We start from the raw sequence: 15,495 nt of genomic DNA on the forward strand, positions 1-15,495 counted from the left end.
ATACAAATGTAAAGTGAAATTAATCTTTAAAAGCACAAACATTTCATTTTATTTTACTTTAGTTTACTGATCCTGTCTGGAAATGATAATACCTTAGTAAGGAAAAATAAAAACATCAAGACCTTGCAGTTCTCATGCGTTTCTGTACAGCCTTAACAGTGTCAATGCTGAGAATTCATACAACTATCTAACTAACTAGACAGACACCCTGCATTTGCACTGCTGTAATGTGACATTGTGCTGTCCGGTCTGCTCTGGAGGATCTGTGTCAGGGGGTTCAGATAAGAGAGGGGCTGTGAATGTACGGGCCGCATTCCTCGCAGCTTTTCAGGCGGCTCTCCACAGAGGCCGGAGCTTTTTTTAATTTTCTTAGCTGGACTCTCCTCCCCCATCGATTTCTCCCCAGCGCGGTAAGATCAGACCTTTTTAGCAAAATGTTGGATGACTCAGAGTGTACAGGAGTCAAGGAGGTCATTAAAACAATACTTCTTTAATTTTTATACAGGGACACATCGAACAGGTTGATGTGCATAACTTTTGTCTTTTTAACTACTTTACTTATTTTGAACGTTATTTGGGGTACGAGTTGTACAGTAAAGCAAAATCAGATTTAGCAGAGAGAGACACAAGCCGGTAAGAACATGTTTTTGTACAAAATAAGAATCAGAGAGGTATCTATTTTATGAAATGCTTCTTTATTGTTAATAACATACACAAGGTGGGAAGGAAGGAAATGATGCTACATCAGCTCAATGTATAGAATATTAATCTGAATTGCGCTGGTGCTGTTTCTGTTCACGTTTCAAAGATAATCAGTAAACTACTGACCGGGTGACTGAGAAACTGCGATGCGTTTTAAACCCTAGATGCTTAAGCTATATGCTGTTAGGTCCCAGCTGTTGATTTGACAGATCTGTTCAGGGTGATGCTGTGTCTGTCTGTCAGTCTGTCACTATGTGTAAATATAAAAAACAGCTTTATGTTATCACCAGACTACATACAGTTAAAAGGAATGCCAAATGGCTAAACTTGGCTCTTGAAACAGAGCAGGACATTAAGGCTTCTGGATATGCCTGAGCTCAGACCTCCACCCCAACCCATACAGAGCCGCTTAAACTCCTCTTGAGGAGACCTATGTGTAATAAAAATAATAAAATCGATATATGCAATAAGCCCACAAAGTATTTTGAATATAACATATAGACTATTTCTGTTTGCTATGTGTGCTTTGTTACAACCTGAATTGACTTTGATATAGAAAATACATTTTATATTGCACTTATGTTGTAAGTTGCCCTGGATAAGGGCGTCTGCCAAGAAATAATAATAATAATATTAATGATAATAATATTAATGATAATGATAATGATAATAATAATAATAATAATAATAATAATAATAATAATAATAATAATAATAATAAAGTATTTCCCAAATTTCAACATTTGTAGCGAAATAGTAAAATCTATCACATCAGTATGTCATGTATTTCAGTACACTGTGCATGTTTCAACACAATTGTACATTACTTAGATACAGACAATGAGTCTCATAAAGCAGTTTGCAAAACTAGTGAAATACATCTGGTGTCTCACAAATCTGTACAATATCACTTAATTGCAAAAATGGTTTAAAACCATAAAAAGGAAGACTTAAAATCAGACACCCAGATAAGAACTACATAGAATTTATACAGAATATCATTTAGAGATGTTACTCAGACAGGGTAGAAATGCCTGACCGCTGGATTTGTACAGGTTTTCTGGTGATAAATTCTCAGTCATTAGGGGGGCTAGTTTTGTGTTGTTGCCGCTCCTGCAAACCCCCACCGCGGTGCTGAGAGCAGGACGTGCTGCTTCTGAAGCCCCTCTACTGCAGTGTGATCCTGTCAGGGCATCAGTGGAATGACTGTGTAAACTGTTTTGGTGAAGCAAATTCTTAATAAAACGTTCAAATATTCAACTGTGTCGGTTTGGTTTTTATAACTCACCCTGTTATTATGGTTATTTTTTTATGTATGTATGTATGTATTTTTTTATTTATTTTATATCGGTTTTCTCTATTTCTAGCCAATCTCTCTTTTTCTGTGCCTGATTGTTTTGTGTTAACCCTATCTCACTACAGACCTGCTGGTTTCACACATGATCCGGTGTGACTGTAGAGTGACTGTGTCTCCCTGTGTTTTTCTTTTGCTGTGGTCTCTAAGGTTGCTGCTCCCTCTGGCCTCTGTCTGTATTGTGTTTATGTGCTGTTAGGTAGGTCTCACTCCCTGAGATGCTGAGACTGGAGATTATTTTTCTAGAAAAAGTATAAATCTACTGTTTTAATAGACACATACTTAATGAATGATACATATTTAATATGTCTAAAGTTACTTTAGTATTTTTTAATTTATTTTGTTCTTAACATCATGGGGTGCATTCTTTATTTCTGTAAGAAAGTTACTACTATAAGGCTTCTGTTTGACCATGGAGAGTTATCTAACTAGCAAAGAGAGCTGTGCTCAGTTAAATGTCGGTTATATACTGTATTTCTTAAGTTAAATAAGTGTGGTTTAGTTTCATTTACTTACTGTCGTTATTAAAATTGTGTTTTCGTTCTTTATGTCTGTAAGAATGTTACTAGTTGGTTGTACTGAAGGTTGTTCAAATGTCTTAGTGTCAATACAACCAAGACCATTAAGGTCTTCAGACTGCACCCCCAAGCTATTGTAATGTGTAAATTATATAAATATACATACACACATAGGTTTTTGCTTAAATCATATTGTGTATTTACTTTTTGAATGGATTACATTAGATATTCATTTAAAATAATTTTATATTTTGTTACTAATATTATTACAAATGCTGCTTTTATTGAGTTTTATTGAAATTTCACAGTTTCTAGATATATATTCAATGGTTCTTCTAAGGATTTCTTAAGTTAATTTAGCAACGTTACATTTCATTTACATCACCGGGTGCTGTGAATACACACACACACACACACACACACACACACACACACAAACATTTAAAACATTATATTTGTATTTATTCAAGCTTTACATTTACCTTTTCTTTAAATAACACATTTGATATATTCTACAATACCGGATAATATAGGTCTTGGGTAGGAGTGGTATTTATTGAGATTATGCTGATTACTGAAAGTTTTAATTATATTTTCTGTATTACATTTCTTTTCATTTTGCTCATATTCAGGATTTTCTAAATTTCATTCCATCTTGTGTCTCTCAAGCTATCCCACAGCCCCCACCACTTCTACAGATCGCTATCTCTTGCCACATTCCATTATCCGGGGCTAGGGGGGCCCATCGCCTCAAATGTAAACAGAGCCGCTTCTTAAATTGAAAACAGACCCCACCTGTCATCAGTGCCCTGTTAGCTCCGCCCCCAAATATACTAATTCTTCACTGATCCGAGGTTACTAAAGACGTAGACATCTCCTCGCCACCCCCACTAGCTCAAAAAGCACCAGACTGACATAACCCTTGTCGATTTGAAAGAGGTAACCCCTTTGGCCCTGTTGAAGAGACAGCCTTGCCGATCTCGCTTAAGTAGAAGTATCTATGTTACTAGGGAGGGCTTTAGCTCTTTTGGAGCTTCACTCGCGTAGGGAAAAATAGCGATTTTACTAAATAAATCTGGAGGACTTAAATACAACTCTTTTGGAGCTTCACTAGCATAGGGAAAAATATCTCAAGTTCAGGTCAAAGGTCAAATCACCCGCAGCCCCCCCTTCCGAAAAATATTACTACTCGTAACAGTAGGGCATAAGGTATGCATGTGTATGAAGTGGCATATGCATGTGTCCGTTGGTTTTGGAGAAGAAGATTTTTGTAGCATTTCACAATTTCGACACTCATCGCAACATGGCGGCGGCACCATGTGACCAACACGTGTAGTTTTCACTGCATTTGTAGGTATAAGTTGTGTCTACAATACTTGCGAGTTTCATGAGTTTTTATGCACGTATGAGCGTTTTAGGGGCATTAGAAATTTTGGCGGAAGGAAAAAAAAATATATATAATAATAATAATAATAATAATAATAATAATAAAAATCCTAAGAAAAACAATAGGCTTCCAGCACTTCGTGCATGGAAGCCTAATAATAAATATAGCTGCAAGCAGCAATGCAGGGGGCCAAGTACACATCTACACAGTACCATTCATTCTTACACATTATAATGTACTTCAAAACTGCTTTTTATGACACCTTATGCAATTTTAACATTCCTCAAATTTGATTGGCTCATGGCAACCATCTCGTTTCATCAATCATATTGCCTTTAACAAATCTGATGGAGGATCTAGCCAAGGACATGTGTACAAAATTCCACATCAATCGTACCTGTGGTTTCAGGGAAGAAGACGTTTGAAAATTGTCCAATATGTGTCACTTAAACCAAACTGGCCACCAACCCATCTGACATATGGATTCCATATTGCATATGGCATCACTCTACACAGCTGTGTATCACTGTATGAAGTGTATTGTTTGTATAAGCTTTTGAAAATAACGGCAGAGACATTATAATAATGAGGTTGCCAGTTGACTCCAGTCAAGAAATGTATGGTTTCAGACTCCTAATCATATAAATCAGATGAAGGCACATTTTGACAAAATCGGTTTTCATGGTCAAGTTCCCCCCCTTGCGGTCAAATATGTTAAACTACAAGCCAGTATTAATCTAAAAAAATCAACTACTTTGATTTGATTTCAATGTATCATTTTTAATTTAATTTGTTATAATATAAATAGCTCTGGTATCATAATAAATTAGTAAACACTTTGTTCTACAAGTCTAAAAATCAATTTAAAATTTGTATAGCTTAGAACTGCTGCAGGTTTTCAATTCACAGTTACCATCACTAAACCTCACTTAGTTGCATACTTTGTTTCATTGTATTGTCACATTGATTACCGATGTACACGTTATATATAATTACAGCTTGTAAATGCAATGTTTTTCATTAAGGGGCAAATATCTCCAATTATTAATATTAAGCCTCAGTGAGTAGGTTCGTTTTTTCGGGTGTAGTTTGCACAGTAAATGTCTTATGTTCACCCTTTCAATTCTACTGTGTAGAGCCCGAAATTGTGCACAGTTGAGTATATAACATGTCACCATTAGTTACGATTTCACAGAGAGAGAAGAGGACAAAGTCGTGCCCCCGTGTTGCATCGTTATCTATTTAAACAGGAACTGATGCAGGATCCAGCCGATCTCAGTTTGAAATGATTTTCAATTGAAAGCAACAATCCAGCTCTACAGATTGAGCCGTTTCATTGCCGTTTTACCACTGTTCATCTTAATATATTATTTTAATAACATGTATTCGTGTGTTGTTAATCACATTATATTTTTAGTTTCACTTTCGGTTTCTCGCTTGTCTTCACGATTTCTCTACAGCTTAAACAATCCCTCAGTATAAACAAATCTCAGTTCACAGTATTTGTATCTGTATGCAGAAATGTCTCTGTGTTTAAACTAATACTTTACATTCTATTCGTGTTGAAGTGACTGAGTCTTTTGTTGTTACGATATACATGCCAAAGACAGAGTAGGTCCGATTTTTCGGGTGTAGCTCGCACAGTACACGTCTCATGTTCAGACTTTCAACTCTACAGCAAAGACCAAGCGATTCTGCACAGATCAGTATATAATATGTCACCATAAGTTATGATTTCACCGAGAGAGAAGAGCACAAAGTCGTGCCCCCCGTGTTGCATCGGTAACATGATATAAACAGGAAGTCACGCACTCGTGATCTCAGTTTGAAATGACTTTAATTTGAAAGCAATAACCCACCACTACAGATTCAGCAACGTCACTGCTCTTGTACCACTATTCATTTTCATGTATTTATTTGATAAAAACGTGTATTTATGTTTCATGTGAATCACATTTAATCCTATTTTTTAGTTTCACTTTGGGTTTCTCCCTCGCCTACCTTCACGGTTTCTCTACAGCTGAAATAATCCCTCACAAATTTGTGTACTTGTTATAAAAATCACTAAAACGAACAAGGAAACAAAAACAAGCTTTAAGCAGCTTAAAACTTCTGCAGCTTTTAAAATCGTAGTTATCTTCTCCACCTTATTTAGTTGTCATATTAATTACCGATGTGTTGTGTTAGTTATAATTCCAGTTTGTAAAAGCTTTATATTTCATTAAGGGGGAAATAGCTCCAATTACTAATCTGAAGTCCCTGAGCGAGTATGTCCGTTTTTTCGGGTGTAGATCACACAGTACAGGTCTTATGTTCACCCTTTCAACTCTGTTGAATAGACCCAGCGATTCTGCACAGTTGAGTATACAACATGTCACAATAAGTTACGATTTCACTGAGTGAGAAGAGGACAAAGTCCTGCCCCCGTGTTGTATCGGTAACATTAAACAGGAAGTCATGCACTCGTGGTGGCAATCGGTCTCAGTTTGAAATGACTTTCAAATTAAAGCAATAACTCATAAGATTCAGCAATGTCATTGCTGTTGTACCACTGTTCATAGTCATGTATTTATTTTAATAACTTTTATTTTCGTGTTTTGTAAATCACTTTGAATTCTATGTTTTAGTTTCACTATCGGTTTGTCTCGCTTTTCTCCACGGCTTCTCTATTGGTGAAACAATCCCTAACTATAACAAATCTCAGTGTACACTATTTGTATTTGCTTGCACAAGTGCCTGTGTGTTTAAACAGATACTTTCCACTGTAATACTGTTGCAAGTGACTTATAGTTCTTAGTTTTTACGATGTACATGCCAAAGATGGCGCCTGAATCTTGTTTTCTCAGTGAAAAATACGATATATGCTGCCACAAGTGGTGACAGTGTGTCATTACAGTCAAAAAATTTGACAAAATTGACTTTTTGTCTCAAACATTTGTTCATTGCTCCCATATTTCTTCATGTAGGAACTTTTCTTATAGAATGTTTGTAGAGAACAGTCCAACGATGCTGTATACCAAAGCACACATCAGCCAGTCAAATCGTCTATGAGGAGTTGAGGCTGCAGTGTTTTCAGCATAATCGAACATTGTGGGCACACCATGTGATTTATCAATTTTCTGTTATATCCAAATCAAGTATTAACATAAGCGCACTATGTAGAAAAAGTTTCATAACTCAACTCTTTACCATTCCTGAGAAAACGATGTTTGAAAACAGTCACTTTTTTGACTACAGTCAAGATCGCTGCCACACCATGTGACTTTAGGCCACCATGTTGCATTCGAATGACCATACCATAGACCCCTACACTCATACCAAGTTTGGTGAGTTTTCACCAAGCGGTTCAAAAGTTATAGGCATTTGAAAATATTCTGGCGGAAGAAAAGAAAAATAATAATAAAAATCCTTACAAAAACAATAGGCTTCCAGGCATCCTGGACCTGGAAGCCTAATAAAAATCCTTACAACAACAATAGGCTTCCAGGCATCCTGGACCTGGAAGCCTAATAATAATAAAAATCCTTACGACAACAATAATCTTCCAGGCAACCTGAGGGGTGTACTACGAAGAGAGTTTAACCTACTCAGAGTTAACTCGGGGTTATCAAAGAAACTCAGGGTTGACAAACTCTGATTGCCTACACTGGTGTTAAACGGTACAACGAAGGTGATTAAGATGTCGCTTAGCTGACTCGGTGTTAACTCAACTGGAGTTAGTGTGCGTTCACGTAAAAGGGGCATGTTGGGCAGCGCAGGCTGAGGTTTTGCACAATGTCTCGGGCTCCATATCTTTCCCGGAGGAATGCACGCTGATAATGTCTGGATTTGAGGAATTTAAAGAGAGGTTAACGGCTAAATCCAACACCGTGGCGGCCAACAAAGCCAGGCAGGCTTGTTGGCAGCACATTGCTGACAGAGTAAATTCATAAGAACAGTGTTCTTGTCATATGTTCTCTATTTTGTCTTACGGATTCTTCTTTTATTTGTAATATGATTGAGTAAAATAATCTATCTAAATATGTGAAGACACTTAGGATACTTCAATTATAGCCTACACATGGGCTACATCTCTGAAATTGACCCGTTACTCAATGTTAATGAATTAAGATCTACTAAAGCACCCAGTCTGTAGGGCTGCCTGGATGAATGTAATGCCATTGTGTTCAGAATAACTTCATTCTAAAATAATTTCAGCTGCAGCCCCAGTGGAAAGCACACCTGGCAACAAGTCTGGATGAAATATAAAAATATTATATCAAGTGGTGTGTATTAATACTTCTCATCATTAATACACAATACAGATGTGGTGTGTAGTCTACACTTACAATGGTCTACAATTTTAGAAAAGCAAACCTTGAAGGTATGAGACGGAACTTCGAAGTGGTTGACTGGAGCACACTGGATACAGAGTTAGTTGAAAATGGATGGGTATATTTTAAGAATATATTACTTGAGGCTCAGGAGTAATTTGTACCAAAACTTAGCAAATTGAGGACCAAAAAACACTGGCCAAAATGGTTTAATAGAGGTATGCAAAAAAATATCAAGAGAAAGAAAATGTTGTATAGCGCCTACAAAAGGGATGGTGATGAAACAAAATACATAGAATATGTTGAGCTGCAAAGAGATCTTAAAAAAGGGATCAGGAAAGCAAAGAGGGAAATAGAAAGAAACATAGCTCTTGGAGCAAATAGCTTTTTTCAATATTACAACAGCAAGTGGTCAATAAAGGAGGAAGTGAAACAGATAAAGGGCAAAAATGGAGGTATCTTGGAAAACGAACAAGATGTGGCAAATATTCTAAATGAGTATTTCACTGAGGTTTATACAAAAGAAAAAACAGATGACATGCCACAGGTTGACAATCAGTCCAGTCAAACCCTAAGAGAGATCAGGATAAATGAGGAGGAGGTACTAAAGGGACTAGCAGAAATAAAAACAAACAAATCACCTGGGCCAGATGGGATATTTCCAACAGTACTTAAAGAAATGAGGGAAATGATTTATAGGCCGCTAACTCAATTATTCCAAATGACACTTAGAACAGGGGATGTGCCCACTGACTGGAAGACAGCAAATGTCATACCAATCCACAAGAAAGGGGACAAAACTGAGCCAGGAAATTACAGACCAATCAGTCTCACCTGCATCACTTGTAAAATGTTGGAAAAAATTATTAGACAGAAAATAGAGGAGCATCTTAATGAAAAACATATTCTTGGAGATAGTCAGCATGGGTTTAGACGAGGCAGATCATGTATTACTAATTTATTAGAATTTTTTGAACATGCAACTACAGCTGTAGATCACGTGAAAGCATATGATATGATATACTTAGATTTCAAAAAAGCTTTTGATAAGGTTCCACACCAAAGACTGACCCTCAAATTGGAAGCTGTAGGCATTCAGGATAATGTAAGTAGATGGATTATGAACTGGTTGATGTATAGGAAGCAGAGGGTGTCGATTAGAGGAGTTGCTTCTAACTGGAGTTAGGTTGTTAGTGGAGTTCCACAGGGATCAGTACTAGGGCCTTTGCTTTTTCTAATCTATATTAATGATCTGGACTCTGGGATAGTTAGCAAACTTGTCAAATTTGCAGATGATACTAAAATAGGTGGCTCAGCAGATACAATCTTGGCAGCACAGGCTATTCAGAGGGACTTAGATAACATTCAGTTGTGGGCCGACACCTGGCAAATGAAATTCAATGTGGACAAGTGCAAGGTAAAACATGCAGGTAACAAAAATGTCCACTATAACTACACTATGGGAGGTACAGATCTAGATGAAGTAACGCATGAGAAAGACCTAGGAGTCTATGTGGACTCCTCACTTTCTCCATCCAAGCAATGTGGGGAAGCAATAAAAAAAGGCAAACAGAATGTTAGGGTATATTGTCAAAAGTGTAGAATTTAAAACAAGGGAAGGAAAGTTAAGACTGTACAATGCGCTAGTTAGACCTCATCTGGAATACTGTGTACAGTTCTGGGCACCACACTTCAAGAAGGATATTGCTGCTTTAGAGGCAGTTCAGAGGAGAGCAACCAGACTTATTCCAAGTTTGAAGGGAAAGTCCTACTCGGAGAGACTGAGGGAACTGAACCTTTTCACCCTGGAACGGAGGAGACTACGTGGGGACTTGATTCAAGTCTTCAAAATCATGAAAGGCATCGACCACATCAAACCAGAGGAGCTTTTCCAGATCAGCAGGGACACACGCACCCGGGGACACAAATGGAAATTGGGCTTCAAGGCATTCAAGACGGAAAACAGGAGACACTTCTTTACACAGAGAGTAATCACAATCTGGAATAAACTACCCAGCGATGTGGTAGAAGCTGAAAGTTTGGGAACATTTAAAAATAGACTGGATAGGATCCTTGGATCACTTGGATATTAATGGACACCAAACGAGCACGATGGGTCGAATGGCCTCCTCTCGTTTGTAAACTTTTTTATGTTCTTATGTTCTTATGTTCTTATAATAGCCTATTTATGTGTTCACAGCAAACAGAAAAAAGGCCAACATAGTGAAAACTGGAGGAGGGCCACCACCTGCTACATTTTCACAGGCAGAGGAGTTGGCACTGGCCAACAATAAAGGAAGGCCCATAATGGAGGGGGTCAAGGGGGCAGTCAGTTCTGACCCTGGTGGCAGCTCGATGTCCACCCTTTATGTACAGGGTAATATCATATAAATTGTTTTGATTGCCCAGTTTAAAATAATTGTATGTAGTTCACATGCCTGTCTTATGTACAGTTCAGGGGGATACTATTGATCTGCTCCAGCCACCAGCATGTCCCTCATCTGACTCTCAGGTATATGTACGTGTGGAAATAATTGAGGAGTTTAGTGGATTTATCAATGCTGATATGTTGACACAATTTAACAGCTTTTCTCTTAAATAGTTTTTCAGGAGGACTTGGGTGAGGAGACCATGTCAGCTGTGTCTGACACACACATCCAGGTTGACCCATTTAATCATTTGTACTTTCATGTCTATTTAACCGTGACTAACATAGGCTAATACTAGGCTATGTATGGCAAATTGTCATGAGCTGATATTTCCAGTCATACATCTATTTAATGAGAATGAACCTTCGCATTATTGTCTTTCAGGAGGAGCTAAATCAACCACTCTCCCCACCCATCGCTACCTCCTCTCAGGCCTCACAGAGAACCCAAAGGGTAGCTTTTTCTTTGCTATTAAAATAAATATTCATACTGACAATATGAAACACAAATGATGTCGAATCCTGCATGCCATGTTCGTTCTCTCAATGTGTTTTGCTGTGTAGGCTGGATCTGACAATGTGCGCTCGCTGTATAAGCGTATGCTTGATTTTGACTGCCAGAAAAAAAGGCTACAAATAAAAAACTTAAACTGGAAATCGAAAAATTGGAACATGACAAAAAGGTATTGATATACATGACCATTGCTATACAGTGACCATCCTTTAATCAATATGTGTCTACCATCTGTAGCTTTTGTTTTTTTAATTTTCAGGAAAGGGAGAATGCCAATAAATAAATAAATACACATATCAATAAAGAATGTTTTCATGTGTCTCTTCTTATTGGGTGAAAAATTGATTTGTGATGGCTTCTCTGACGGCTCTTCCTGTTGGGTGATCCAACGTCACTGGGTCTGCTACATCTGGTGCCATCGGCAGCTGGCATGGTGCTCTTTCTTTTCTAATAGTGGCAATGTTATGGAGCACCACACATGCTGCCACCACCTCACATGCCCGCTCCACGCACACGCGTAAGCCTTGCAGGCAAGCAAAGCGTGCTTTGAAGATCCGACATGTCATCTCTATCATGGGTAGCCTCTGTCCCCAAGCAGCAGATCATCAAAATGCCGTTTGAACGATAGAGAGAAATTGTCACAATACAGCATGATGTGTGAAATATAGGGTGGTGGTTGTCTTACCTTGTTCAAATCTCTGACCAAGAGTGGATTCCCGAAATATGCGTGAATCATGCACCAACCCCGGCCACCTAGCCTCCAGACTGGTCACCATTAAATGGTGATTGCATGTCATCTGACAAAGGAATTCAGGCCATTTTAACATACTACCATTGTAAAAAAATCACCACCTAATGTATCTTTAATTGTCTTGAATAGAAGCAGAAGTTTTGAGGACAAAATAATGTAGATTAGCCTACATGTCAGATCAAATACGATATGATCAAATACATGAACATTGATGCTGTGCAATGACTTCTGACTTCACATAATCCCCCTCATGTTCTCCCAGGGGTGCTCTAATGGGGATATGCGTACAGTCAATTGCACCAATCACCCTCGGGATTCCTATGGAAAATAAATGTGTTCTGTATATAGGCCCGGCCTATGCATATTAAAAATAGATCAAGTACTTCTAAATTGGCAAAATACCGCACAGCAAGACACACTGTCTGTTCAACAGTGAGGGCATCACTCCGGCGAGTGGCATTGAGACATCTGGCCCTAGAAGCCGGCAAAGATACTGAATTCCCTCCGATGAGAAACGTTATCTTTCATAGAGAGCATCATCGGGTTAAGATAGAGGATTTGCATGGTCTCTAAACACCCTCGCCCTGCGGAGTGAGCCCCTCACAATCCGTGCGCCGATGTCGATTGGGTCTTCCAAATGTGCCAGCATTTTTCTCGACAAGACTGTGGGCAGAGGGGCAGTGCTTATATAGGGTAACACCGAGTTAACCACGAACATAACCTGCTCGGAGCAGTGTAGAGATGCCGCGTTTATTGCCATGACAGCATACCTCAGGTAAAACTTATCCACCTTCGTAGTACGGGTTAACCAGGAAGTTACACCCGACCTTGCAAAGTTACCCCATAACTTACCTGGATAAGCCAGTTACCTCGCTTCATAGTACAGCCCTCTGGACCTGGAAGCCTAATAATAATAATAATAACAATCCTAACAGAAACAATAGGCTTCCAGCCTAATAACAATGGGGGATTTCAATTTCCCAAACATAGAATGGGAAAGCCCAGTTTGAACTTCAGAAGCAAAAATAGAAATGGTTGAGATGGCAATGGACTGCTTTCTAACCCAATTTGTCAGGGAACCAACCAGAGAGAGCATATGCATTTATTTGATCTTTTCAAATGACCAAGATAGAGTCTACTTAGAAAACCAATGGCATACTGTGATCACAATATGGTTAGCTTTGAGGCATACTTTCAAAAAACAAGGACCAAGTCTAAAACAATGGTCTACAATTTTAGAAAAGCAAACCTTGAAGGTATGAGGCAGCACTAGAAGAGTTAGAACATGCTGGATACAGATACAGTTGAACATGGATGGCTAGAGGCTCATGAGAAATTTGTACCAAAACTTTGCAAATTGAGGACTAAAAAACATTGGCCAAAATGGTTTAAAAGAAGTATGCTAAAAAATATCAAGAGATACAAAATGTTGTATAGAGCATACAAAACAGATAGAGATGAAAGAAAATACAAACAATATATAAAACTCCAAAGAGATGTTAAAAGAGGAATCGGGAAAGCAAAGAGGGTAATATAAAGAAACAGCTCTTGGAGCTAAAACTAATACAAAGAGCTTTTTTCAATACTATAACAGCAAAAGGTCAATAAAGGAGGAAGTGAAGTGGCTAAAAGCTAAAAAATTAAGTATCTTAGAAAACTAACAAGATGTGGCGAATGTTCTAAATTAGTATTTTACATAAGTGTTTACAAAAGAAAAACCAGATAACATGCCACAAGCGCGGGAAGTCCACGAGGCCCACTTCAGGCACACCCTGAGTCCTGGCATAGGCCTCTCCTACCCGAGCCTGGGTGCCAGTTCACTGTCAGCTCATTGAGGAGGTCCGGCTTTATCTGAAGCTGCATGTCTGGAGGAGACAGGGGCTACAAGAGAGTTGGAGGTCCAAGCCCCTGCTGTCACTCACCTTAGTGTGGGATCGCCGGATGCAGTGGCAGTTGCGGTGGCATCCTGTGTTGGTTGTGCCCGTTGTCGGTGCCCAGATAGACGGGGAAGAGGACCACCCCACTCCAGGTGGGCAAGGTGCGATGGCCGCAAGCCACACAGCGGCGGGGGCGAGAGGAGTAGAGCGGTCTCTCCATCTCGCTGAATGCACTCACACACGTTACCAGAAGTGTACATCGGGGGCTCCAGTCAGTGCAAGTACCAGGGGGCACACAGCAATTGTGACACCGCCGTGACAAGCGGAGTGCCTAGCGTGACTGGTCGCTGTAAGTGCGACTCCACCCGGCAATGCTAGTGGGACATGGGGGCACTGCAACACCAAACTGAATGCAACCTTGTTGCTGCCAGACAGAACACTGTGTATCCAGACAACGGAGTGGGGGATACAAGTGCTGCATAGGCACATAGGCTTAACCACACCTTGTGTGCCAGGGACACCGGGTGACGTGGGTCCGAGGGCAGAGGGTAGTAGGCCACCAGCCGAACCAGGACCTAAAACCGAGGCCGCACACACGGACAATGGAGCAAGGCAGAGCTCGAGCCAAGCAAGCTGAGAGAGCAAGGCTTCCTACAACCACAGTTGTGGGCTGTATTGCGGGTGCAAGCCGGTGGAGGAGCACCTCACGCGGAAGAGGTCTCTTACGACTGACTGAGGCTTTGGCCGGGTGGCCAGGCCTCAGATTTTACTGCCACTGCTAACACTCCCACTGTGAAGAAAAAGGTCCTGTGGACAAAAAACCAACACAGCAAGCAGTCGGATAATATAATGCACTATATTAACGTGTATTTATTTTTAGAAGCTGTACTTGTGACAGGTTTTAGTTAATAACTAATAATAATAACATGACATACACCGATCAGCCATAACATTATGGCCACCTGCCTAATATTGTGTAGGTCCCCCTTTTGCCACCAAAACAGGCCTGACCCATCGAGGCATGGACTCCACTAGACCCTTTGAAGGTGTGCTGAAGTATCTGGACCAAGATGTTAGCAGCAGATCCTTTAAGTCCTGTAAGTTGCGAGGTGGGGCCTCCATGGATCAGACTTGTTTGTCCAGCACATCCCACAGATGCTCGATTGGATTGAGATCTGGGGAATTTGGAGGCCAAGTCAACACCTTGAACTTGTTGTTGTGTTCCTCAAACCATTCCTGAACCATTTTTGCTTTGTGGCAGTGTGCATTATCCTGCTGAAAGAGGCCAATGCCATCAGGGAATATCGTTTCCATTAAAGGGTGTACATGGTCTGTAACAATGCTTAGGTAGGTGGTACGTGTCAAAGTAACATCTATATGAATGTGTAGTGTAAGGTACACTTATAAATTTCAATTAAAGAAGTGAATTTATAGTATCACCTTATCACGAATCCTGAAATCTTGTAGAACTCAATTTCCGTAATAATTGGACGCAGACACCAATTCCAAAGATATAAATTGTCACATTTATTAAAAACAAAGACTAAATGTAGCACTACACTAATTATACAAAAGGGAAAAATGAATTAAAATTCAACTCTAGATCAACAAATCAAAGACAAATCACTTCCGTGACCAAATCAAAGACTAT

This window comes from Amia ocellicauda, chromosome 6 (genome assembly GCF_036373705.1).
Source record: "Amia ocellicauda isolate fAmiCal2 chromosome 6, fAmiCal2.hap1, whole genome shotgun sequence".
NCBI classification, from domain to species: domain Eukaryota; kingdom Metazoa; phylum Chordata; class Actinopteri; order Amiiformes; family Amiidae; genus Amia; species Amia ocellicauda.